The following is a 25297-nucleotide window of genomic DNA, read 5'->3' as shown; positions in this document are numbered from 1 at the left end:
AGGGACTGGGAGACTAGTCAGGATCGAGGGAAAGATGAACGGAGCAAAGTACAGAGATATCCTTGATGAAGTCCTGAGATCTCTGGAGCAGGTTCTCAGACTGGGGCAAAGGTTACATTAGAGTGTGTAGTTCGAGAAACAGATGCCTCACAAGTCCTCAACTGGCAGCTTCATTAAATAGTACCCGCAAAACACCAGTCTCAACTAGAGGTCGACCGATTATGATTTTTCAACGGCGATAACGATTATTGGAGGACCAAAAAAGCCGATGCCGATTAATTTGCCGATTTTTTTATTTATTTATTTGTAAACGACAATTACAACAATACTGAATGAACACTTATTTTAACTTAATATAATACATCAATAAAATCAATTTAGCCTCAAATAAATAATGAAACATGTTCAATTTGGTTTAAATAATGCAAAAACAAAGTGTTGGAGAAGAAAGTAAAAGTGCAATATGTGCCATGTAAGAAAGCTAAGGTTAAGTTCCTTGCTCAGAACATGAGAACATATGAAAGCTGGTGGTTCCTTTTAACATGAGTCTTCAATATTCCCAGGTAAGATGTTTTAGGTTGTAGTTATTATAGGAATTATAGGACTATTTCTCTCTATACGATTTGTATTTCATATACCTTTCTTTGACTATTGGTTGTTCTTATAGGCACTTTAGTATTGCCAGTGTAACAGTATAGCTTCCGTCCCTCTCCTCGCTCCTACCTGGGCTCGAACCAGGAACACATCGACAACAGCCACCCTCGAAGCAGCGTTACCCATGCAGAGCAAGTGACGTTTGAAACGCTATTAGCGCACGCCCCGCTAACTAGCTAGCCATTTCACATGGGTTACACCAGCCTAATCTCGGGAGTTGATAGGCTTGAAGTCATAAACAGCGCAATGCTTGAAGCATAGCAAAGAGCTGCTGGCAAAACGCATGAAAGTGCTGTTTGAATGAATGCTTACGAGCCTGCTGGTGCCTACCACCACTAAGTCAGACTGCTCTATCAAATCATAGACTTAATTATAACATAACACACAGAAATACGAGCCTTAGGTCATTAATATGGTCGAATCCGGAAACTGTCACGTTTATTCTTTCAGTGAAATACAGAACCGTTCCGTATTTTATCTAACGGGTGGCATCCATAAGTCTAAATATTCCTGTTACATTGCACAACCTTCTAATTACGTAAAAGTCTGGCAAATTAGTTCGCAACGAGCCAGGCGGCCCAAACTGTTGCATATACCCTGACTCTGCGTGCAATGAACGCAAGAGAAGTGACACAATTTCACCTGGTTAATATTGCCTGCTAACCTGGATTTCTTTTAGCTAAATATGCAGGTTTAAAAATATATACTTCTGTGACTTGATTTTAAGAAAGGCATTGATGTTTATGGTTAGGTACATTGGTGCAACGATTGTGCTTTTTTCGCGCCTTTGTTAAATCATCCCCCGTTTGGTGAAGTCAGCTGTCTTTGTTAGGAAGAAAAAGTCTTCACACAGTTCGCAACGAGCCAGGCGGCCCAAACTGCTGCATATACCCTGACTCTGTTGCAAGAGAAGTGACACATTTTCCCTAGTTAAAAGAAATTCATGTTAGCAGGCAATATTAACTAAATATGCAGGTTTAAAAATATATACTTGTGTATTGATTTTAAGAAAGGCATTGATTTTTATGGTTAGGTACACGTAAGCGATTATATGCAACAGGCTAGATAAACTAGTAATATCATCAACCATGTGTAGTTAACTAGTGATTATGATTGATTGATTATTTTTTATAAGATAAGTTTAATGCTAGCTAGCAACTTACCTTGGCTTCTTACTGCATTCGCGTAACAGGCAGGCTCCTCGTGGAGTGCAATGTAAAGCAGGTGGTTAGAGCGTTGGACTAGTTAACCATAAGGTTGCAAGATTGAATCCCCGAGCTGACAAGGTAAAAATCTGTCGTTCTGCCCCTGAACAAGGCAGTTAACCCACCGTTCCTAGGCTGTCATTTTTTTTGTTATATATATATATATATATATTTTTTTTTAATCGGCTAAATCGGTGTCCAAAAATACCGATGCCCGATTGTTATGAAAACTTGAAATCGGCCCTAATTACTGTAAATCGGCCATTCTGATTAAATCGGTTGACCTCTAGTCTCAACATCAACAGTTAGGAGGCAACTCCGGGATGCTGGCCTTAACAAATGCTGATGCTCAACTAGTCTAAAGAAGGCCAGTTTTATTGCTTCTTTAATCAGAACAACAGTTTCAGCTGTGCTACAATAATTGCAAAAGGGTTTTCTAATGATCAATTAGCCTTTTAAAATGATAAACTTGGATTAGCTAACACAACGTGCCATTGGAACACAGGAGTGATGGTTGCTGATAATGGGCCTCTGTACGCCTATGTAGATATTCCATAAAATAGTCTGCCATTTCCAGCTACAATAGTCATTTACAACATTAACAATGTCTACACTGTATTTCTGATCAATTTGATGTTATTTTATTGGACAATTTTTTTTCTTCTTATCTTTCAAAAACAAGGACAATTCCTTTTTATTTTTAATACATTTGCAAACATTTCTACAAACGTATTTTTGTCATTATCAGGTATTGTGTGTAGATTGATGAGGGATTTTAAAAATGTTTTTTTTTCTCATCAATTTTAGAATAAGGCTGTTACGTAGCACTGTAGATAGATTGACAGACAGGTCGGTCGGTGGGTTGGAGTCAAGTCTCCAGACATTAAGTGCCCTGCTGTATTTTCCACTCAGGCAGAAACATCAGAGCCACATTTATTTCTCCACCTAGGGAATACTGGAGCACTCCCTCAGCCAGGGTTATTTTAGGACTACTAAGACCCGAAAACCAGCACACACACACAAAAGCACACAAAAGCAAGCAAGCACGCACACACACACAGGCACGAACACACACCTTGTATAAGTTAAGACGTCTGGATGTTTTTTCCTCTGGTTTCTATAACAGCTCCAGCATATATGTCTTGAGCCTTGGAAACCAGGACACATGATTTAGAAAATATGTTCCTAGACAGGAGGCAGAGTGTGTGTGTATAAATTCATGCACGTGCGTGTGTGTTCATGCCTGTGTGTGTGTTTGCATGCTTTTGTACAAGTGTGTCTCTGCGTACATGTGTGTGTACGGAGCCCTGGAGTAGCGGGTTTGTTTTGAGTTAAAGGAAGAACAGGGTTGGTGAACAGAACAGCCATGTGGAGAAGTAGTGTGGAGAGAGAGACATGAACCGCTGTGCTCAGCACTCCGCTACTTGTTGGCTTCGTCCCAAATGGCACCCTATTCCCTACATAGTGCACTACTTTTGACCAGAGTCGTATGGGTCCTGGTAAAAAGTAGTGCACTATATATATAGAATAGGGTTCCATTTGGGATGTTGCCCTAATGGCATCAGCATCTGTCCAGCATGTGCTCCCCAGCCAACCATTCTCACACTGCTGCCTCCTGCCACAACATCATCAGATCACATTCCCCCTCTCTCACTCGCTCTCTCCTTTGCTCTCTCGGTTTAACCCTCTCTTTCTTGGTTTTTCTCTTTGTCCGTTTCGCTCTCCCTCCCTTATTCTGGGTTCTCCTCTTTCCGTCTCTCCCTCCTTCTCCTCCTCTCTCTGTCTGTTTGTTTGTCCCCCTCCCTCCTCAGAGAGAAGAGATTACGGTGCGGAGACAGGCCATCAGGTCTCCGCATCATGATATTCAAATCTTAAAGACCTTTATCACATACTGACGAACAGAACAGAACGAGCAGACTCAGAAGCAAGGCAACATGTTGTGTGGGAGTCAACGCAGGTCCCCGATGTTCTCAAAATAGCAAACCATGACTCACTAAAGTTCTCACCCTGCTCAAGAATAACCAGGCATTGAATTATCCTAGATGAGGTCCATCAGCAATGAATAGAACATCTTTCATACAAAATCTAAATATCTGTGTTTGGAGTGCGACTCCTCGTTGAAGGTCTGGGACCCTTTTCCCTGGTAAATAGTAGTCAGGTAGCCTCATCCCTCACTGGGCTGAAGCCAACATGTCATGTATCATGACAATGAATGACAGAAGAGTTGGCTACAGCACATACAGTACAGTATGGGACAAGGACATTAGCCTGGGTGGCCTGGCTGGTTTAGCGGTAATGCCACAGCCTCCAGAACACGTGTCTACAGTGTCAACATAGGTTCCAATGTGACATACTGCCCTTTGACACAATCTATATCTTTCCCCACTGTCACCCTCTCTCTCTCTATCTATGGGTTCAACAAAGTCAGAAAATACCTACAAATAATAATACCCAAATGTATGTACAGTTGAAGTGGGAAGTTTACATACACTTAGGTTGGAGTCATTAAAACTCGTTTTTCAACCACTGCACACATTTCTTGTAAACAAACTATAGTTTTGGCAAGTCGGTTAGGACCTCTACTTTGTGCATGACACAAGTAATTTTTCCAACAATTGTTTACAGACAGATTATTTCCCTTATAATTCACTGTATCACAATTCCAGTGGATCAGAAGTTTACATACACTAAGTTGACTGTGCCTTTAAACAACTTGGAAAATTCCAGAACATTATGTCATAGCTTTAGAAGCTTCTGATAGGCTAATTGACATCATTTGAGTCAATTGGAGGTGTACCTGTGGATGTATTTCAAGGCCTACCTTCAAACTCTGTGCCTCTTTGCTTGACATCATGGGAAAAATCAAAATAAATCAGTCAAGACATCAGAAAAAAAGTTGTAGACCTCCACAAGTCTGGTTCATCCTTGGGAGCAATTTTCAAACGCCTGAAGGTATCACGTTCATCTGTACAAACAATAGTATGCAAGTATGAACACCATGGGAATGCAGCCGTCATACTGCTCAGGAAAGAGATGCGTTCTGTCTCCTTGAGATGAACATACTTTGGTGCGAAAAGTGCAAATGAATCCCAGAATAACATCAAAGGACCTTGTGAAGATGCTGAAGGAAACAGGTACAAAAGTATCTATTGCCACAGTAAAACGAGTCCTATATCAACATAACCTGAAAGGCTGCTCAGCAAGGAAGAAGCCACTGCTCCAAAACCGGCATAAAAAAGCCAGACTATGGTTTGCAGCTGCAAAGATGGTACTATTTGGAGCAATGTCCTCTGGTCTGATGAAACAAAAATATAACTGTTTGGCCATAATGACCATCGTTATATTTGGAGGAAAAAGGGGGATGCTTGCAAGCCGAAGAACACCATCCCAACCGTGAAGCACGGGGGTGGCAGCATCATGTTGTGGGGGTGCTTTGCTGCAGAAGAGACTGGTGCACTTCACAAAATAGATGGCATCATGATGGGGGGAAATGATGTGGATAGACTGAAGCAACATCTCAAGACATCATTGAGGAAGTTAAAGCTTGGTCACAAATGGGTATTCTAGATGGACAATGACCCCAAGCATACTTCCAAAGTTGTGGCAAAATGGCTTAAGGACAACAAAGTCAAGGTATTGGAGTGGCCATCACAAAGCCCTGACCTCAATCCTATAGAACATTTGTGGGCAGAACTGAAAAAGCGTATGAGAGCAAGGAGGCCTACAAACCTGACTCTTGACACCAGCTCTGTCAGGAGAAATGGACCAAAATTCACCCAACTTATTTTGGAAAGCTTGTGGAAGGCTACCCGAAATGTTTGACTCAAGTTAAACAATTTAAAGGCAATGCTACCAAATACTAACTGAGTGTATGTAAACTTCTGAATGTGATGAAAGAAATAAAAGCTGAAATAAATCATTCTCTCTACTATTATTCTGACATTTCACATTCTTAAAACAAAGTGGTGATCCTAACTGACCTAAGACAGGGAATTTTTACTAGGATTAAATGTCAGGAATTGTGAAAAACTAAGTTTAAATGTATTTGGCTAAGGTGTATGTAAATTTCCGACTTCAACTGTATGTATGTATGTATGTATGTATGTATGTATGTACGTATGTATGTAGTACCAGTCAAAAGTTTGGACACCTACACATTCAAGCGTCTTTCTTTATTTTGACTATTTTCTACATTGTAGAATAATAGTGAAGACATCAAAACTATGAAATAATGCATATGGAATCATGTAGTAACCAAAATATATTTTATATTCTTCAAAGTCGCCACCTTTTGCCTTGATGACAGCTTTGCACACTCTTGGCATTCTCTCAACCAGTATCACCTGGAATGCTTTTCCAACAGTCGTGAAGGAGTTCCCACATATGTTGAGCACTTTTTGGCTGCTTTTCCTTCACTCTGCCGTCCAACTCATCCCAAACCATCTCAATTGGGTTGAGGTCGGGTGATTATGGAGGCCAGGTCATCTGATGCAGCACTCCATCACTCTCCTTGGTCAAATAGCCCTTACACAGCCTGGAGGTGTGTTGGGCCACTGCCCTATTGAAAAATAATTATAGTCCCACGCAAACCAGATGGGATATCGCAGCGATTGGAACCAAAAATCTCAAATTTGGACTCATCAGAACAAAGGACAGATTTCCACCGGTCTAATGTCCATTGCTCGTGTTTCTTGGCCCAAGCAATCCTCTCTTTCTTATTGGTGTCCTTTAGTAATGGTTTCTTTGCGGAAATTCGAGCACGAAGGCCTGATTCACGCAGTCTCCTCTGAACAGTTGATGTTGAGATGTGTCTGTTACTTGAACTCTGTGAAGCATTTATTTGGGCTGCAATTTCTGAGGCTGGTATTTCTAATGAACTCTGGGTCTTCCTTTCCTGTGGCGGTCCTCATGAGAGTCAGTTTCATCATAGCGCTTGATGGTTTTGCAACTGCACTTGAAGAAACTTTCAAAGGTCTTGACATTTTTAGGATTGCCTGACCTTCATGTCTTAAAGTAATGATGGACTGTTATTTCTCTTTGCTTATTTGAGCTGTTCTTCCCATAATATGGACTTGGTCTCTTACCAAATAGGGCTATCTTCTGTATACCACCCCTACCTTGTCACAACACAACTGATTGGCTCAAACGCATTAAGAAGGAAATAAATTCCACAAATTAACTTTTACCAAGGCACACCTGTTAATTGAAATGCATTCCAGGTGACTACCTCACGAAGCTGGTTGAGAGAATGCCAAGAGTGTGCAAAGCCATAAGACTCCTAAACAGGAAATCAAATGGCTACCTGGACTATTTGCATTGTCCCGCCCACCCTAACCCTCTTTTACACTGCTTCCACTCTCTGTTTATCATATATGCATAGTCACTTTAACTATACATTCATGTACATATTACCTCAATTAGTCCGACTAACCGGTGCCTGTATATAGCCTCGCTACTGTTATCTTTCACTGTATTTTTACTGTTGTTTTTTAAATTTCTTTACTTATCTATTGATCACCTAATACCTATTTTTTTTTACTTAAAAATTGCACTGTTGGTTAGGGTCTGTAAGTAAGCATTTCACTCTAAGGTCTACACCTGTCGTATTCGGCGCACATGACAAATACACTTTGATTTGAAGCTGTCATCAAGGCAAAGGGTTGCTACTTTGAAGAAACTCAAATATAAAATATATTTTGATTTGTTTAACACTTTTCTGGTTACTACATGATTCCATATGTGTTAATTCATAGTTTTGATGTCTTCAATATTATTCTACAATGTAGAAAATAGTTAGGTGTGTCCAAACCTTTGACTGGTACTGTATATATCCATCTTTATCTACCTGGGCCTACGGAAACCTTTGAAACCGATACTGTATCTATGTCTGCAACTGCTAACAGTCTGTCTTTCTCAGTGCTTTGTCCTCTCTCTGTCTGACAGAACATGTAGAAGGGAGAGCCAGACAACCACCTGGCGAGGCATGGCTTTACTCACCTCTCTGGTTCCATCTACTGGCCAGCAAACGCCACTTACGGTAAAAGGCCATCTGAGACAAAGACACTGGCTTCGTCTGAAATGGCACCCTTCCATCTTTAGTAGACTACTTTTAACTAAGGGTCCACAGGGCTCTGGTCAAAACTAGTGCACTATATAGGGAACAGGGTGCAATTTGGGATGCAGTTAAAGACATTGGCAGAGGGAGCAGCCTAGCACACCTTGTAGCTCACAATAGGGGATACGATAATATACAGGCTTTGTTCCAGCCCAGCTCCAACACTATCTACTGGCCTGCTGATGCAACATGCAGAGACAGCTGAAGGGATACAGAGTACAATGACCCTTGCCTTGCACACTGATCTAAAGTCAGTATGTACTCCACCACCTAATGGTTAAGGTAGGCTGTGAGGGATGGTAAGCAGAGCCTAGATCTGTGGCTAAGGGCAAGTTCTAGCTTGAGCACTTGACACAAAAGACAATAGATCACAAGGACGCACGAGCACGCACACACACACACACACACACACACACACACACACACACACACACACACACACACACACACACACACACACACACACACACACACACACACACACACACACACACACACACACACACACACACACACACACATACCACTGATCTGCCTTAGTAGCTAAGATGACAACAACTCGTCCTGCAGGTATCTAGCAGCTATCTAGGCCAGTGGTTCCCTCCCATTTAACTGACCCACTAGAGCTGCTAGTTGTCCATGTGACCCAACTAAGTACACAAGACAGATGTTGGATACTAGGATCCAGATCCAAATCGTATTACCCATGACCCATCAGTGGGTCTTAACACAGCATTTGGAAAGACACAACCAGAGATGTACTGGTTAAGATGTAGAGATGTCATGTTAGATAGTAAGACCCTGTCCTAGGCACCAAGACTAAGATCACTTTATTTGTCCATTTGTAGAGGTCCAACGGAAATTTGACTTCCACTTTACCCCAACCTCTCTAAAAGACTCACACACAGGTTGGAGAGGGGGGCTGCCAAACTACGGAACCTGTTGAGCAGCTGTTTTGGGTTTAAATGCCTTGCTCAAGTGCACAACGACAGGCGATGGCATCTAGAATTTGGTACCAGCAACCCTCCAGCTGCCAGATCCCTTCCCGGATGATTTTTCCGGTTAGACCCGGGATTCTAACTGGCAAGCATCCTGCTGCTGGCTTGCCCCTCTAACCACTAGGCTACCTGCTGCCCAAGACCCCCCAAAATATGTTGGTTTAATGAATTCCAATAAAAAGCATGACCTGGCACACACCCAGAGAAAATTATTTAGTGTAGAGGTGCTGACTAACAGCAAATAAACTGTAAGCTATAAAAATCAAGAGTTGCACACTCTATATATAAACTCACAGTAATTTATTGGGTAAAACAGCAATGTTTCGGCATCTCTGTGCCTTCTTCAGGATGATGTATTCAAAGCAGAGGTGTACTGATTAAAACAATAAAGTGTATAAACTATGGTCAAGACGCCAGGAGCAGAGAAAAACACTAACAGCTCTAGGGTTGAAAAATGTCAGTAACTTTTCCAAAATTCCCAGGTTTTCCAGAAATCACGGTTGGAAGATTCCTGAAATTAGGGGGGAATAAGCAGGAAATCCGATGTCCTCCAGCCAGGATTTCCGGAATACCTGGGAAAGTTACTGGAAGTTTGCAACCCTCAACAGCATTGACTCAAAGACAGACTTAATGAAACGGAGAAGGCAAGCCAACGGGGGATCTACCCTGCGGTCTCTCTCTCCCTCTCTTTTTCTTGCTCTCTCTCTGACTCCCTCACTTGCTTTCTCTCTCCCAAAAAGAGAATCCTTAACAACACTCCCTCAAAGGCTGCATTTTCAGGAAAGTTTCAAATCTAGGTTATACAGGAGAGATGGAGAGAGAGAGAGGAGGGAGAGAGCGAGATGGTGATGGAGTTAGTGAGAAGAGAGGAGGGAGAAGGTGAGAGAGAGGAAAATAAGAGGGGAAGGAACCGAGAGAGAGCGAGTGAGCTAGAAAGAAAGAGAGCAAGATATAAAGAGAGAAGGTGCATGGGAGGATAAGAAGAGGAAAGAAAGAGAAGAGAGCTGGTCAATAAACTCTGGGGGGAGTAGAGAAGTGTTAGATGACTGTCTGAATGCAGCAGCAGGGTTTCTCCTGGGTCGTGAAAGTGTATCAAGGACGGTTGAATAAGAGATGATTGATTGGCTCTGGCGGAAATATACACCCCCCCAAGCCCATCTCACACGCCAAAACAACTTAATCTCACCCTGACTCAATGCCTCTATGACAGCTGCAGACACACACACACACACACACACACACACACACACACACACACACACACACACACACACACACCACCCCTGACTCAACCCCTGCGAAGGTCTAACCGAGACATCTGTGCCCCCTAGAGTCACATCCTCTCCAGGGATAGATCACCAGGGTGACGTGGTCCACACTGAGACATCCTCTCCAGGGATAGATCACCAGGGTGACGTGTCCACACTGGGACATCCTCTCCAGGGATAGATCACCAGGGTGACGTGGTCCACACTGGGACATCCTCTCCAGGGATAGATCACCAGGGTGACGTGGTCCACACTGGGACATCCTCTCCAGGGACAGATCACCAGGGTGACGTGGTCCACACTGGGACATCCTCTCCAGGGATAGATCACCAGGGTGACGTGGTCCACACTGGGACATCCTCTCCAGGGATAGATCACCAGGGTTTCTTCATGCATCGTCTAGACAGGACGGCAGCCTCAGGTAAGATTAAGACGGAGGGGTGTGTCTCTTTGTTAAGAGCAGCTGGTGCAAGATATCTAAATGTTAAGGAAGTCTCAAGTTTTTGCTCGCCTGAGTTAGACTACCTCATGATAAGCTACAGACCACACTATTTACCAAGAGAGTTTATCTATATTTTCACAGCTGTCTATTTACCAGCATAAACCGATGCTGGCACTAAGACCGCACTCAACGAGCTGTATAAGGCCATAATCAAATAAGAAAATGCACACCAAGAGTCAGCGTTTCTCGTGGCTGCTAATTTTAATGCAGGGAAACTGAAATCTGTTTGACCAGCATGTCACCTGTGCAACTAGAGGCAACAAAATCACCTTTACTCCACACACAAGGCTCTTCCTCGCCCTCCCTTTGGCAAAGCTGACTACAACTCTATCCTCCTGAATCCCGCTTACAAGCAAAAACTCAAACAGGAAGTACCAGTGATGCGCTCAATGTGGAAGTGGTCCGTTGAAGCGGATGCTAAGCTACAGGACTGTTTCGCTAGCACAGACTGGAATATGTTCCAGGACTCATCCGATAACATTGAGGAGTTTACCACATCAGTCACTGACTTTATTAATAAGGGCATCGACGATGTCGTCCCCACAGTGACTGTACATACATATTCCAAATAGAATCCACGGATTACAGGCAACATCTGCACTGAGCTAAAGCTGCCGCTTTCAAGGAGAACACTAATCCAGTCGCTTATAACGCTTCGAACACACCGACAGCGTCACTGGGCAAAATAGTACCCAGCATGATCTGGATACGTATGCAACAAAAGTTCAACATTCACCTTCTGCTACCATTTCTGTCAAGCCTTCTACGCATACCGTTTTACGCATACGTTTGATAAATCCAACATATGCAACACACCGAACTCAGTGCAACTGCCTCTGCAACGCAATGCTGCAAGGCAAACGTAGGGTTTCATTGGAAATGAATGTAATCCTGGTGTACCGAAACGCAATGGAGCTGTCGGTGTGATCGAAGCATTAGAAATCCTGCTACGACCTCCGACGAACCATCAAACAGGCAAAGCGTCAATATAGGATTAAGATAGAATTTGACTTATTTTAATGACACTCGTCAAATGTGTCAGGGCTTGCAAACTATCATGGATTACAAAGGGAAACCCAGCCGTGTGCTGCCCAGTGACGCAAGCCTACCAGATGAGCTGAATGGCTTCTATGCTCGCTTTGAGGCAAGCAACACTGTACCATGCATGAGAGCACCAGCTGTTGCGGACGACTGTATGATCTCGCTCTCCATAGCCGATGTGAGTAAGACCTTTTAACAGGTTAACATTCACAAGGCCGCGGCCCAAGATGGATTACCAGGACATGTACTCAAAGTGTCTTCACTGACATTTTTAACCTCTCCCTGACCCAGTCTGTAATACCTACGTTTCAAGCAGATCACCATAGTCCCTGTGCCCAAGAACGCCAAGGTAACCTGCCTAATTGACTATCACCCTGTAGCACTCACATCGGTAGCCATGAAATGCTTTGAAAGGCTGTTCATGGCTCTTATCAACACCATCATCCTAGACACACTGGACCCACTCCAATTCGCATACCACCCAATCAGATTCACAATCTCTACTGCACTCTACACTGCCCTCTCCCACCTGGATAAGAGGAACACCTATGTGAGAATGTTCTTCATTGACTACAGCTCAGCATTCAACACCATAGTGCCCACCAAGCTCATAAATAAGCTCAGGACCCTGGGACTGAACAGCCCTCTGCAACTGGATCCTGGACTTCCTGACGGGCTGCCCCCAGGTGGTGAGAGTAGGCAACAACACATCCGCCACGCTGACCCTCAACACGAGGGCCCCCTCAGGCGTGCGTGCTTAGTCCCTTCCTGTACTCCCTGTTCACCCACGACTGCGTGGCAGCGCACAACTCCAACACCACCATTAAGTCTGCTGACGACACGACGGTGGTAGGCCAGATCACCAACGACGATGAGACAGCCTTTAGGGAGAATGTCAGTGACCTGACAATGTGTTGGCAGGACAACAACCTTTCCCTCAACGTCAGCAAGACAAAGGACTGATCGTGGCCTACAGGAAAGTGAAGGCCGAGCCACATCGACACAGCTGTAGTGGAGCTGGTCGAGTTCCTTTGTGTACACATCACTAAGGAATTAACATGGTCAACACACATAACACCTCGTCCCCCTCAGGATGCTGAAAAGTTGTCATGGGCCTTCAGATCTTCAAAAGGTTCTACAGCTGCATTATTGAGAGCATCATTACAAGCTGCATCCCTGCTTGGTTTTGCAACTGCTTGGCATCCGACCACAAGGAGTTACAGAGGGTAGTGCGTGTTTGCACATTTATAAAAAAAAACACTTACCTTATTTACACAAGTATTCAGACCCTTTGCCATGGACTTAAAATTGAGCTCAGGTGCATCCTGTTTCCATTGATAATCATTGAGATGTTTCATCAGAGAGGTGACCAAGAACCCGATGGTCACTGACAGAGCTCTAGAGTTCCTCTGTGGAGATGGGAGAACCTTCCAGAAGGACAACTATCTCTGCAGCAATCCATCAATCAGGCCTTTATTGTATAGTGGCCAGACGGAAGCCACTCCTCAGTAAAAGACACATGACAACAGCCCGCTTGGAGTTTGCCAAAAGGCACCTAAAGAAACAAGATTCTCTGGTCTGATGAAACCAAGATTGGCATGAATGCGAAGTGTCACGTCTGGAGGAAACCTGGCACCATCCCTACAGTGAAGCATGGTGGTGGCAGCATCATGCTGTGGGGATGTTTTTCAGGGACAGGGACTGGAGGACTAATCAGGATTGAGGGAAAGATGAATAGAGCAAAGTACAGAGATCCTTGATGAAAACCTGTTCCAGAGACCTCAGACTAGGGTGAAGGTCCACCTTCCAACAGGACAACGACCCTAAGCACACAGCCAAGACAACACAGGAGTGGCTCCAGGACAAGTCTTTGAATATCCTTAAGTGGCCCAACCAGAGCCCAAACTTGAACTCGATCGAACATCTCTGGAGAAACCTGAAAATAGCTGTGCAGCAATGCACCCAATCCAACCAGACAGAGCTTGAGAGGATCTGCAAAGAATGGGAGAAACTCCCCAAATTCAGGGTGTGCCTTGGGTTGTGCCGTGGCGGAGATCTTTGTGGGCTATACTCAGCTATACTCAGCCAAGTCTCAAGATGGTAAGTTGGCGGTTGAAGATATCCGTCTAGTGGTGTGGGGGCTGTGCTTTGGCAAAGTGGGTGGGGTTATATCCTGCCTGTTTGGCCCTGTCCGGGTGTATAGTCGGACGGGGCCACAGTGTCTTCCGACCCCTCCTGTCTCAGCCTCCAGTATTTATGCTGCAGTAGTTTGTGTCGGGGGGCTAGGGTCAGTCTGTTATATCTGGAGTATTTCTCCCATCTTATCCGGTGTCCTGTGTGAATGTAAGTATGCTCTTTCTTTCTTTCTTTCTTTCTTTCTTTCTTTCTTTCTTTCTTTCTTTCTTTCTTTCTTTCTTTCTTTCTTTCTTTCTTTCTTTCTTTCTTTCTTTCTTTCTTTCTTTCTTTCTTTCTTTCTTTCTTTGGACCTGAGCCCTAGGACCATGCCTCAGGACTACCTGGCCTGATGACTCCTTACTGTCCCCAGTCCACCTGGCCGTGCTGTTGCTCCAGTTTCAACTGTTCTGCCTGCGGCTATGGAACCCTGACCTGTTCACCGGACGTGCTACCTGTCACAGACCTGCTGTTTTCAACTCTCTAGAGACAGCAGGAGCGGTAGAGATACTCTGAATGGTCGGCTATGAAAAGCCAACTGACATTTACTCCTGAGGTGCTGACCTGTTGCACCCTTAACAACCACTGATTATTATTATTTGACCCTGCTGCTCATCTATGAACATTTGAACATCTTGGCCATGTTCTGTTATAATCTCCACCCGGCACAGCCAGAAGAGGACTGGCCACCCCTCATAGCCTGGTTCCTCTCTAGGTTTCTTCCTAGGTTCTGGCCTTTCTAGGGAGTTTATCATAGCCATCGTGCTTCTACACCTGCATTGCTTGCTGTTTGGGGTTTTAGGCTGGGTTTCTGTACAGCACTTTGTGACATCACCTGATGTAAGTGGGGTTTATAAATACATTTGATTGATTGATTGATTGATTGATTGATTGATGCTTCGATACCGTCTGCCCAACGGTATGGGAGTGAACAGCTCATGGCTGGGCTGTGTGGGGCCCTTGAAGATGCTGCGGGACTTCCTCAGGCACCATTTTGAGTCGATGTCCAGGATGGGTTGGGACGTACTGGGCCATCACTACCCGCTGGAGGGCTTGCAGTCATGGACAGAGCAATTTACATACCAGGCCGTGATGCAACCGGTCAGGATGCTCTCGATGGTGCAGCGGTAGTATTTGGAGAGGACCCGGGGTGGCATGCCAAATTTCTTAAACCTTATGAAGTAGAGATGCTGTTGTGCCTTCTTAGCAAGAGTGGTGGTGTTGTTGGTCCATGTCAAGTCCTCGGTGAGGTGGACACCAAGGAACTTAAAACTGCTGACTCTCTCTGTATAATCACATTCATAGGTAAAAACGGTACTGTACTGAGCTATACTGGACTAGACTGAACTATAACTAAGCAATAAGGCCCGAGAAGGTGTGGTATATCCGCCATAAACCACAAACCCCTGAGGTGCCTTATTGCTATTATAAACTGGCAAACAACATAAATAAAATAGTAAAATATTTTTGCTTCATACCTGTGATTTATTGTCTGATATAAATATTCAGCATCCAGGACTGAAACTATAATGAGCTAAACTGAACTAGACTGTACTGATTTATAATGAATTATACTAAACTAGAATAAACAGTATGGGGATGAGGTAGTTGGATGGACTATTTACAGATGGGCTATGTACAGGTGCAGTGATCTGTGAGCTGCTCTGACAGCTGGTGCTTAAAGTTAGTGAGGGAGATATGAGTCTCCAGCTTCAGTGATTTTTGCAATTCGTTCCAGTCTCCAGTCTCAAATAAAACTGTGAAGGACCTCGGCGTTACTCTGGACCCTGATCTCTCTTTTGAAGAACATATCAAGACTGTTTCAAGGACAGCTTTTTTCCATCTACGTAACATTGCAAAAATCAGAAACTTTCTGTCCAAAAATTACACAGAAAAATTAATCCATGCTTTTGTTACTTCTAGGCTGGACTACTGCAATGCTCTACTTTCCGGCTACCCGGATAAAGCACTAAATAAACTTCAGTTAGTGCTAAATACGGCTGCTAGAATCCTGACTAGAACCAAACATTTTTATCATATTACTCCAGTGCTAGCCTCCCTACACTGGCTTCCTGTTAAGGCAAGGGCTGATTTCAAGGTTTTACTGCTAACCTACAAAGCATTACATGGGCTTGCTCCTACCTATCTTTCCGATTTGGTCCTGCCGTACATACCTACACGTACGCTACGGTCACAAGACGCAGGCCTCCTAATTGTCCCTAGAATTTCTAAGCAAACGGCTGGAGGTAGGGCTTTCTCCTATAGAGCTCCATTTTTATGGAATGGTCTGCCTACCAATGTGAGAGAGACGCAGACTCAGTCTCAACCTTTAAGTCTTTACTGAAGACTTATCTCTTCAGTAGGTCCTATGATTAAGTATAGTCTGGCCCAGGAGTGTGAAGGTGAACGGAAAGGCTGGAGCAACGAACCGCCCTTGCTGTCTCTGCCTTGCCGGTTCCCCTCTTTCCACTGGGATTCTCTGCCTCTAACCCTTTTACAGGGGCTGAGTCACTGGCTTACTGGTGTTCTTCCATGCCGTCCATGGGAGGGGTGCGTCACTTGAGTGGGTTGAGTCACTGACGTGGTCTTCCTGTCTGGGTTGGCGCCCCCCCCCTTGGGTTGTGCCATGGCGGAGATCGTTGTGGGCTATACTCGGCCTTGTCTTAGGACGGTAAGTTGGTGGTTGGAGACATCCCTCTAGTGGTGTGGGGGCTGTGCTTTGGCAAAGTGGGTGGGGTTATATCCTGCCTGTTTGGCCCTGTCCGGGGGTATCATCGGATGGGGCCACAGTGTCTTCTGATCCCTCCTGTCTCAGCCTCCAGTATTTATGCTGCAGTAGTTTATGTGTCGGGGGGCTAGGGTCAGTCTGTTACATCTGGAGTATTTCTCTTGTCTTATTCGGTGTCCTGTGTGAATTTAAATATGCTCTCTCTAATTCTCTCTTTCTGTCTTTCTCTCGGAGGACCTGAGCCCTAGGACCATGCCTCAGGACTACCTGGTATGATGACTCCTTGCTGTCCCCAGTCCACCTGGCCGTGCTGCTGCTCCAGTTTCAACTGTTCTGCCTGCGGCTATGGAACCCTGACCTGTTCACCGGACGTGCTTGTTGCACCCTCGACAACTACTATGATTATTATTATTTGACCATGCTGGTCATTTATGAACATTTTAACATTTTAACATCTTGACCATGTTCTGTTATAATATCCACCCTGCACAGCCAGAAGAGGACTGGCCACCCCTCATAGCCTGGTTCCTCTCTAGGTTTCTTCCTAGGTTTTTGGCCTTTCTAGGGAGTTTTTCCTAGGGAGTTTTTCCTAGCCACCGTGCTTCTTTCACATGCTTTGCTTGCTGTTTGGGGTTTTAGGCTGGGTTTCTGTACAGCTGATGTACGAAGGGCTATATAAAAATAAATTTGATTGATTGATTGATTGGCAGCAGAGCGCCAAAGGAGGAATTGGCTTTGGGGGTGACCAGTGAAATATACTAAACTAGAATAAACTACTGGTTTATAATGAACTATACTGAACTAGACTGTCCTGATTTATAATGAACTATACTAAACTAGAATAAACTACTGGTTTATAAATTAACTATACTGAACTAGACTGTACTGATTTATAATGAACTATACTAAACTAGAATAAACTACTGGTTTATAAATTAACTATACTGAACTAGACTGTACTGATTTATAATGAACTATACTAAACTAGAATAAACTACTGGTTTATAAATTAACTATACTGAACTAGACTGTACTGATTTATAATGAACTATACTAAACTAGAATAAACTACTGGTTTATAATGAACTATACTGAACTAGACTGTACTGGGCTATACAGTGGACTGGGCTATACAGAGGACTAGACTGTACTGGGCTATACAGAGGACTAGACTGTACTGGGCTATACAGAGGACTAGACTGTACTGGGCTATACAGTGGACTAGACTGTACTGGGCTATACAGTGGACTAGACTGTACTGGGCTATACAGTGGACTAGACTGTACTGGGCTATACAGTAGACTAGACTGTACTGGGCTATACAGAGGACTAGACTGTACTAGACTGTACTGGGCTATACAGTGGACTGGGCTATACAGAGGACTAGACTGTACTGGGCTAAACAGTGGACTAGACTGTACTGGGCTATACAGTGGACTAGACTGTACTGGGCTATACAGTACTGGGCTTTACAGAGGACTAGACTGTACTGGGCTATACAGAGGACTAGACTGTACTGGGCTATACAGAGGACTAGACTGTACTGGGCTATACAGTGGACTAGACTGTACTGGGCTATACAGTGTACTGGGCTATACAGAGGACTAGACTGTACTGGGCTATACAGTGGACTAGACTGTACTGGGCTATACAGTGGACTAGACTGTACTGGGCTATACAGTGGACTAGACTGTACTGGGCTATACAGAGGACTAGACTGTACTGGGCTATACAGTGGACTAGACTGTACTGGGCTATACAGTGGACTAGACTGTACTGGGCTATACAGTGGACTAGACTGTACTGGGCTATACAGAGGACTAGAGTGTACTGGGCTATACAGTGGACTAGACTGTACTGGGCTATACAGTAGACTAGACTGTACTGGGCTATACAGTGGACTAGACTGTACTGGGCTATACAGTGGACTAGACTGTACTGGGCTATACAGTAGACTAGACTGTACTGGGCTATACAGTGGACTAGACTGTACTGGGCTATACAGTGGACTGGCCCACACCGGGGTGTACTGGACTATACTGGTTAATGGTGTCAGAGCACTGGTGTGATGTGGTGTGGTTGAGATCAGATCAGTGCACTCCCTCCCTACTGCTCAACAGATCTGAGTCGTCTCCCCCCTCACCGCTGGCAGCGTGGCTCAGGCCTAATGCAAGACAAATGTTTTCCTAAAGCTACCTGGCGTTGAATCAGCTTTATTCATTCTACTGCCGCTTTCTCCCTCTTTTCTTTCCCTGTGGAGCGACTACTTGGACGACGACTTCAAACCCTCTTTCTTTGCTAGCTTTCTATACAGCTGGGTCCCATTGTGGTGTGATGAAAGTTTGTGTGTGTCTGAGTTTGATTCTGCCCACGTCTCTAACCGGAGCGACAAACTATTTGCGTTAACTAGATAAACATTAAACACACAAGCCATCTTCTACTTGGCACCGATGTAATCATGGTGTTATCCCACAACTAGGTTTATTTATTTATTTTGGACAAATGTACAGGCTGGGTGGTAGTCAAGTGGTTAAGAGCGTTGGGCCAGTAACTGAAAGGTTGCTGGTTCGAATCCCCGAGCTCACTAGATGAAATCTATCTATGTGCCATTGAGCAAGGCACTTAACCATCATTGCTCCTGTAAGTCGCTCTGGATAAGAGCATCTGCTAAATGACTAAAATGTCAAATGTAGTAAAGTATGCATGTGTGTTTTGTATTGACAGCAGTGGAGAGTGAAGCTGGTAACGACTGTTTAAATGTACTACTAGCAGTGGCTGAGCTACTTTTCATGTGCTTGACGGTAATAAACTTATTGTAACAAAGAAAGTTTAAGACTGAATTCAATATCTCCTCAAATATAAATGCATAATTCCAAAAATCTGAATATAACAGATCAAAAGGCCTAAAGACTGCTCAATGGTGAAATACAAGTGAAAAAAGGCAACCTGTTCTCAATGTAGGCTATTGAGAGCTGTGAGAGAGATCTATTTTTCATAATAAGTCTTGTTGCCTCAGAAACTATGAATAAAACAATTTACAGTATTTGATCTACTAATCAAAACTTTTTGATCAAAACAGTGTCACCCCCCAAAATGTGCTGAATAAAACAACAATCCACTCTTCATAAACTTAAAGCATTTATAAAAGTAAAAAAACATTTCAAATCTGGGGGGGGGGTCATCAGCATTTCTACTACTACCACTCAAATATCACCTCAGTGTTTCAATATTCATGAGCCAGAAATCCCATCGATGATGTGAGCGAATACATGCGTATGTTTGGTATAAGATCGTATAATTGAATTCTTCTATAATCCTATAATACTAGCAGGATATCAAAGCACTGTGGCTGAGTCTTTGAAGCTGAGAAATCTAATTAAATGAATGGGTCTGGAGGGAGACTGTTGCATCGAGGAGTGTGAGGAGGATTGTAATGAAATAATATGCTGGCTGCTAATCCAACTGTAATCTAGCCCTCTGGATTCTAATAACTAGCTGGTTGATAAACTTAATCAGGTTAGTTACAACTGGGGTTGGAGCAAATACCTACAGGGTAGCTCTCCAGGAAAAGGGTTGGAGTGTCTTGATGTAGGGAATAGGGTGCCATTTGCGATGTGAACGATATTAAAAAGCACCAAAGTACGTTCATCTCTAGGAGACAGAACGCATGTCGGCTGCGTGGTCCAATGGTGTTCATACTTGCGTACTATTGTTTGTACAGATGAACGTGGTACCTTCAGGCATTTGGAAATTGCTCCCAAGGATGAACCAGACTTGTGGAGGTCCACACTTTCTTTTTCTGAGGTCTTCACTGATTTCTTTTGATTTTCCCATGATGTCAAGCAAAGAGGCACTGAGTTTGAAGGTAGGCCTTGAAATACATCAACAGGTACACCTCCAATTGACTTAAATTATGTCAATTAGCCTATCAGAAGCTTCTAAAGTCATGACATAATTTTCTGGAATTTTCCAAGCTGTTTAAAGGCACAGTCAACTTAGTGTATGTAAACTTCTGACCCACTAGAATTGTGATACAGTGAATTATATATGAAATAATCTGTCTGTAAACAATTGTTGGAAAAACGACTTGTGTCATGCACAAAGTAGATATCCTAACCGACTTGGCAAAACTATAGTTTGTTAACAAGAAATTTGTGGAGTGGTAGAAAAACTAGTTTTAATGACTCCACCCTAAGTATATGTAAACTTCCAACTTCTCAGAACATAAAAGCTCACTTACAGTAAAATAATATCAGCAAGGGGTGTGGTGTGTGGACTGTAATGTCAGAGTTAAACAGTGATGGAGGTCTTCATTTCCTGAATCAGTTTTCTCCAACAGCTGGAAGGAAACAGAGGAGAGAGCTCCACACAATGGCTCTACAGCACGCTACTTTCCCTTTGTGTGTGTGTGTGTGTGTGTGTGTGTGTGTGTGTGTGTGTGTGTGTGTGTGTGTGTGTGTGTGTGTGTGTGAGATGTAGTGATTTCTACCGGGGTGGTATTGGTCTGATTCCTGTTTAGGGGTGGTATCTTTGAGTGGGTCTCTCACACACAGAGCTTGCTTTGTCATGCGGTCGTACTGTGTGTCTCGTCATGAGGTGGGGATTATTAGTCTCCGATATCAGACGCAGGCAAGCTGGTGTGTGTCCTTTCCCCTCTCCAGCAAACTCTTCCACCCGTCAAAGAATAAGGAGGTTCTAATCAGGACCACAGCCTGTGTGTGTGTGTGTGTGTGTGTGTGTGTGTGTGTGCGCGACCACAGCCTGGCTGAGTTTACACACTGACGTTTCAACGGTTTCTTCCCCTCGCCCACACTCAACTACCAGGAGAGGACATGATGGTTCCCACATGGCCAACTCTGTGTGTGTCCTGTGTGTGTGTGTGTGTGTGTGTGTGTGTGTGTGTGTGTGTGTGTGTGTGTGTGTGTGTGTGTTTTTCCACATGGATAACTGTCCTATTATAATCAGTCACTTGGCTAGATTTTCTATACACTAAACAGTATTACTCACAATACTACAATGCAGGATAATTTATTTTCACCATGTCCAAGAAAATAGTGTCCATCATAGAATTAAGCAATAAAGCACGAGGGGGTGTGGTATATGTCCAATATACCATGGCTAAGGGCTGTTCTTAACTACGACGCAATGCAGAGTGCCTGGATAAAGCCCTTAGCCATGGGGGTATTGGCCATATATCACAAACCCCTGAGGTGCCTTATTGCTATTATAAACTGGTTACCAATGTAATTAGAGCAGTAAAAATAAAATGTTGTCATACCCGTGGTATACGGTCTGATATACCACGGCTGTCAGCCAAATCAGCATTCAGAACTTGAACCGCCCAGTTTACAATGACATATAAAACACTAGAATGGACATTGGTATCCTAGAAATATGACAAAAAATCCTTCATCTTGGTCAGGAAAAGCTGATCAGCTGATCAGACATTAAGATGCATTACAAAACAATGCATTTGTAGAAGCATTATTGAATTGTCAGATCCCTATAGCGTCTATTATCCAAGCAGACGATAATGCATAGTCCATTATCCCTATTACCTATATAGTGCACTGCTTTTGACCAGAGCTCTACGGGCCCAGTCAAAAACATTGCAGAAAACAAGAGATCGGGTACTATTTGGGACGCAGGGTGGCTCTTCATCAGACAAAATAAATCTCTGATTGCTCTTTATAGGCTTGTAATGACCGGCACATAGACAACATGATGATAGCTTCATACTAGCAGCACTCAGCGGAGCCTTAGGGTAGCGTCCCGAAAAGGCACCCTATTCCCAACATAGTACACTACTCTTCACCAATAGTGGCCCAACGGTAGTGTACTAAACTCAGCAAAGAAAAGAAACGTCCCCTTTTCAGGACCCTGTCTTTCAAAGATAATTCGTAAAAATCTAAATAACTTCACAGATCTTCATTGTAAACGGTTTAAACACTGTTTCCCATGCTTGTTCAATGAACCATAAACAATGAATGAACATGCACCTGTGGAACGGTCGTTAAGACACTAACAGCTTACAGACGGTAGGCAATTAATGTCACAGTTATGAAAACTAGACACTAAAGAGGCCTTTCTACTGACTCTGAAAAACACCAAAAGAAAGATACCCAGGGTCCCTGCTCATCTGCGTGAACGTGCCTAAGACAGAGCTACAGCGAGACAGGACGGACAGCTGATCATCCTCGCAGTGGCATACCACATGTAACAACACCTGCACAGGATCGGTACATCCGAACATCACACCTGCGGGACAGGTACAGGATGGCAACAACAACTGCCCGAATTACACCAGGAACGCACAATCCCTCCATCAGTGCTAAGACTCTCAGCCTGGCAAAAAGTGCTCTTCACTGACGAGTTGCGATTTTGTCTCACCAGGGGTGATGGTCGGATTCGCGTTTATCGTCGAAGGAATGAGCGTTACACTGAGGCCTGTACTCTGGAGCGGGATCGATTTGGAGGTGGAGGGTCCGTCATGGTCTGGGGCGGTGTGTCACAGCATCATCGGGCTGAGCTTGTTGTCATTGCAGGAAATCTCAACGCTGTGCGTTACAGGGAAGACATCCTCCTCCCTCATGTGGTACCCTTCCTGCAGGCTCATCCTGACATGACCCTCCAGCATGACAATGCCACCAGCCATACTGCTCGTTCTGTGCGTGACTTCCTGCAAGACAGGAATGTCAGTGTCCTGCCATGGCCAGCGAAGAGCCCGGACCTCCATCCTATCTGGGAACTATTGGATTGGAGGATGAGGGCTTGGGCCATTCTCCCCAGAAATGTCTGTGGAACTTGTTCAGTTTATGTCTCAGTTGTTGAATCTTGTTATGTTCATATGTAGAGTGGTGATGACAGGACAACTACATGATGAACTGGATGTGTAGCCTGGATGAACTGGATGTGTAGCCTGGTGTTGACAGGACAACTACATGATGAACGGGATGTGTAGCCTGGTGTTGACAGGACAACTACATGATGAACTGGATGTGTAGCCTGGTGTTGACAGGACAACTACATGATGGACTGGATGTGTAGCCTGGTGCTGACAGGACAACTACATGATGAACTGGATGTGTAGCCTGGTGCTGACAGGACAACTACATGATGAACTGGATGTGTTGACAGGTGCTGACAGGACAACTACATGATGAACTGGATGTGTTGACAGGACAACTACATGATGAACTGGATGTGTTGACAGGTCAACTACATGATGAACTGGATGTGTAGCCTGGTGCTGACAGGACAACTACATGATGAACTGGATGTGTTGACAGGACAACTACATGATGAACTGGATGTGTTGACAGGACCACTACATGATGAACTGGATGTGTTGACAGGACCACTACATGATGAACTGAATGTGTTGACAGGACCACTACATGATGAACTGGATGTGTTGACAGGACCACTACATGATGAACTGGATGTGTTGACAGGACCCCTACATGATGAACTGGATGTGTAGCCTGGTGCTGACAGGACAACTACATGATGAACTGGATGTGTTGAAAGGTCAACTACATGATGAACTGGATGTGTTGACAGGACAACTACATGATGAACTGGATGTGCTGACAGGACAACTACATGATGAACTGGATGTGTTGACAGGACAACTACATGATGAACTGGATGTGTTGACAGGACAACTACATGATGAACTGGATGTGTTGACAGGACAACTACATGATGAACTGGATGTGTTGACAGGACAACTACATGATGAACTGGATGTGTTGACAGGACAACTACATGATGAACTGGATGTGTTGACAGGACCACTACATGATGAACTGGATGTGTTGACAGGACCACTACATGATGAACTGGATGTGTTGACAGGACCACTACATGATGAACTGGATGTGCTGACAGGACAACTACATGATGAACTGGATGTGTTGACAGGACAACTACATGATGAACTGGATGTGTTGACAGGACCACTACATGATGAACTGGATGTGTTGACAGGACCACTACATGATGAACTGAATGTGTTGACAGGACCACTACATGATGAACTGGATGTGTTGACAGGACCCCTACATGATGACCTGGATGTGTTGACAGGACCCCGACATGATGACCTGGATGTGTTGACAGGACAACTACATGATGAACTGGATGTGTTGACAGGTCCACTACATGATGAACTGGATGTGTTGACAGGAGCACTAGATGATGAACTGGATGTGTTGACAGGACCACTACATGATGAACTGGATGCGTTGACAGGACCACTTCATGATGAACTGAATGTGTTGACAGGACCACTACATGATGAACTGGATGTGTTGACAGGACCACTACATGATGAACTGGATGTGTTGACAGGACCACTACATGATGAACTGGATGCGTTGACAGGACCACTTCATGATGAACTGGATGCGTTGACAGGACCACTACATGATGAACTGGATGTGTTGACAGGACCACTACATGATGAACTGGATGCGTTGACAGGACCACAACATGATGAACTGGATGTGTTGACAGGACCACAACATGATGAACTGGATGCGTTGACAGGACCAATACATGATGAACTGGATGTGTTGACAGGACAACTACATGATGAACTGGATGTGTT

General features: G+C 44.1%; 1 protein-coding gene across 1 annotated transcript in view; it reads right to left on the bottom strand.

The window, feature by feature from the left end:
* The window catches only part of LOC106595141 (elongation factor-like GTPase 1), an 82895-nt gene that overhangs the window by 29717 nt on the left and 27881 nt on the right, over positions 1-25297 (bottom strand). The window lies entirely within an intron of this gene.

This window comes from Salmo salar, chromosome 11 (genome assembly GCF_965601325.2).
Source record: "Salmo salar chromosome 11, fSalSal1, whole genome shotgun sequence".
Taxonomy (NCBI): domain Eukaryota; kingdom Metazoa; phylum Chordata; class Actinopteri; order Salmoniformes; family Salmonidae; genus Salmo; species Salmo salar.
The sequence above is the reverse complement of the archived record's forward strand: the minus strand, read 5'-3'. Positions and strand labels throughout refer to the sequence as shown.